General features: G+C 39.7%; 1 long non-coding RNA gene across 1 annotated transcript; it reads left to right on the top strand.

Moving 5' to 3' along the window:
• Positions 1–410: 410 nt before the first annotated feature.
• LOC143133169 (uncharacterized) lies at positions 411–1,517 on the top strand. The gene is made up of 3 exons (XR_012988478.1): positions 411–537; positions 927–1,031; positions 1,262–1,517. It is a non-coding gene; the product is annotated as an uncharacterized LOC143133169 (long non-coding RNA).
• Positions 1,518–3,139: the final 1,622 nt, after the last annotated feature.

Below are 3,139 nucleotides of genomic sequence, written 5' to 3'. Positions count from 1 at the left end.
AAAAACTCCTGAAGACCCAGCTCTTTAGAGAACATCTCCTCTCATAGCAACACTTACAACAAGTCTTGCAGATCCTAGCACTCACCAGCCGTCTTAAACTGACACGTAACTGTTAAAAAAAGCACTCACTGATGCACTTATTCTTACTGTACTCTAATGTTTTTTAAATTGTCCTAATATTGTTGAGAATTGCTCTAAAAACTGCTTACCATGTTGTTAGTCACTTTGGCTAAAAATGCGTCAGCCAAATGTAATGTAATGTAATGTAATGTAAATGATGTGTGATTCCTATGTGCCTAATGTGTGGACTTAGAGCTCAATGTTTGGGCCCAGATTTTGTCCTTTATTACTTAACCTATATTATCTATCTGATAACCTGTATGATAAACTAAAGCCTTAATTATTTGGTTTCAGCCATGTATGCAGGGCACCTGATGACCACTGAGGGGTGGTTTTTGCCCTCGGGCACAGACATCCTCGTTATGTATAGCAAAAGTCAAAGTGGGGACCAGAACATCCGAGCACTCTACATGTTTGGTAACTTTTAAAACGTTCTCTTTACTTCAAGTTCAAGTTTTTGGCAGGTATGTTGTTTTTGCCTAAAGTAGCTTACAAAACGTTTGTATAAAAAGACAAGCAGTAAAATATTATCCAAACCCAACAGACCTACTTGAAAATTGTTATAGGCCATCCAGACTGATAGCTCTTCCATCCATGTAAAATTATCAGCCATGCTTCTCTTTAACTTTGTCCAAATTATGGGCATAGAGAGAGATGCTTTGTGGATCTTTAGGGACACTTGGACATACTGCATTTAATGAAATGCACCTGAATACATGCATTGAACACTGAACCTGTAGAAGAAGCTGCACTATTCATGACCATAAAAAAGAGGATGTTATTGTTTACAATTGTTTTTCTTATAGGCCGGTCAAGTAAAGCATCAGCCACAGACTTTGTAAATGTCCAGAAACAAGCAGAGTGTTTGGGATGGATTGGACCAGCCCATTATACATATGATGGAGTCACAGGTGGGGTGGTCTACCATACTTATCTGAATAGCAGTAGATCCAAAGCAGTTAGGGAAGCTCTTACCTTCCTACCTTTAGGGTAAAAGCTACAATTCATGCTTATAGTTAACTACAGTATACTTAAGTGTGTGCATGTGTGCGTGCATGCGTGTGTGCATGTTTTATTAGCTACTGTATTTGCAATATTCATTGCTGTCTGCTACTCTACTGATCTCTATTTCCTTTCGCAGAGCTTTGTGAGAAATCGCCTGAATCATCTGGAGACAAGGTTGTGGACTAATCCAATCAACTGTTGTTAAATGAACCTTTCAAAATGACAAGTGTGGGTATGAGAATATGTTTTGTTAATCATTTGAGAAAAATCACTTCTATTCTCAGCTTTGTGTTGTTATTTCACAATGTTGTATTGAATCATGCTCTGAACCCATTTGAATTTGCTCTGTAGATCTAGCTGGCCACCCTCACAGAAAACCCACAAACCAATCACAATCACAACAGAGGAGTATGGTTAGTACAGTGTTGTTTAACACAATCAAAGGCTGAAAGGAGAGTTTAATGTACCAATTAAAGTCTAATATCAATGCTTGGAAGTGAAGAAAGAATCCCTAGACCAACACACACACATGCATGTCCTCTAGCAAAAAATAATATTCTTATCCTAAACCAGATTCCTGCAAGACCAGACAAGGTCTTTGCAAAGTTTGGTGTCTGAAAGGTTTATATTACCTAAGATTCATAGGTCTAGGCTACAGAACTGAAATCTATTCCACAGAACATAAACTGCAGATTGTCCATTGTTTTTCAGTCAATACACAAATAAAGCATTTTAGAAATCTGTTGATTTACTGAGTTCATTGTGTCCCGTGGCAGTTTAACCCTTAAACATAATCATTAACCTTATTGCAATAGCTTTGAGGATCTAACGGGATGAAGCAAACCCATAAAATGGCAGAACCTTGGCTAACGGAGATATATCTTTCAATGGGCAGAAATCCAAATGATTGCAAAAAGGATCATGAACCCATGACAGATCAACATGAACCTTGGTAAGGCACGATCTGCATGTTACGACACTCTGAGGACACCATTCTGTTGGCTAGTTAGAGGGCTATCCAGGTTGGGTCTTTAAAAGCCAAGCCGCAGTCACAGAATTATCTTCTTGTCATCTGTCACATGTAGAAGAGGATGTCTCCCCATGTTTAGCTCCTATGCTGCTTTGAAGCCTCTGACGTGTGAAAAAGATTATCCCTTGGGACAATAAAGAACCTAACCTTCCTCACAGAAACCTTTGCCATGTGTGTCCGGACGATAGCCTCCGCCAACTTTGCTCTGTTGGCCCTTAATGGAGCAGCCCCTATTTGCGAGGAGCTTGTCAAACCGCTCCATGTGGAGAACCTAACACCAGTGAGGGATTCACACACACACGCACACACACAGTTACAGTTACTTCTTGGAAAGCCATTGAAAAAATAGCCAACACACACCTGCACTCAAAGGTTTAGAAAATGTAACAATTATTGTCTCTCTGATTTAATTTAGTGTTACAATATTTATATTACAGGTAATTACATTGTTACGTCCTGTTTGTTTGCATAACAGGAAGTATTTATGTGATGTGATGCCTAAACAAGACATCTGTCATTCTCCTCAAATACAATCACAACTGCAGTGGTCGCCTATGATCAATCTCACGTGCTGATAGGCTAAGACAATTAGAGGAACTATGTCGAGTTTTGAGTTGGCATGAATGCAGTCATATGCCACTCTTCCATTGACTTGCATTGTAATACAGCATCACGTGGTGCACATGGTATTACAAGAGGGCTGGCCAGTGATAGCTTGTTTGCATGATAACTTTAGTGAATATCTGTGCAACAGAGAGCATTTAATTATTTCATATTCTGTTGATCTTAGGTCAGCTGATGGGGAAGTGGTGGTTCCTTTCGGGCGTCAGTCATAATCAATTCCACCAGGATATTCTAAAAATGGTTCTGCTCCTGGATAAATGTGACATCCTCAGGTCAGGCAGAATCATTCCTTGTGAGTCAGGTAAAATCAACCGAAGCACACTCAGGTGACGTGATAGACCCCATGAGAGATCCCGATAG

Source organism: Alosa pseudoharengus, unplaced genomic scaffold, assembly GCF_046254945.1.
Source record: "Alosa pseudoharengus isolate Yale_2024_CS ecotype anadromous, Long Island Sound unplaced genomic scaffold, YU_APseudo_1.1 YU_APseudo_1.1_scf_19, whole genome shotgun sequence".
Classification (NCBI taxonomy): domain Eukaryota; kingdom Metazoa; phylum Chordata; class Actinopteri; order Clupeiformes; family Clupeidae; genus Alosa; species Alosa pseudoharengus.
Note: the sequence above shows the minus strand (reverse complement) of the source record. Positions and strands in the feature narration are given on the sequence as shown.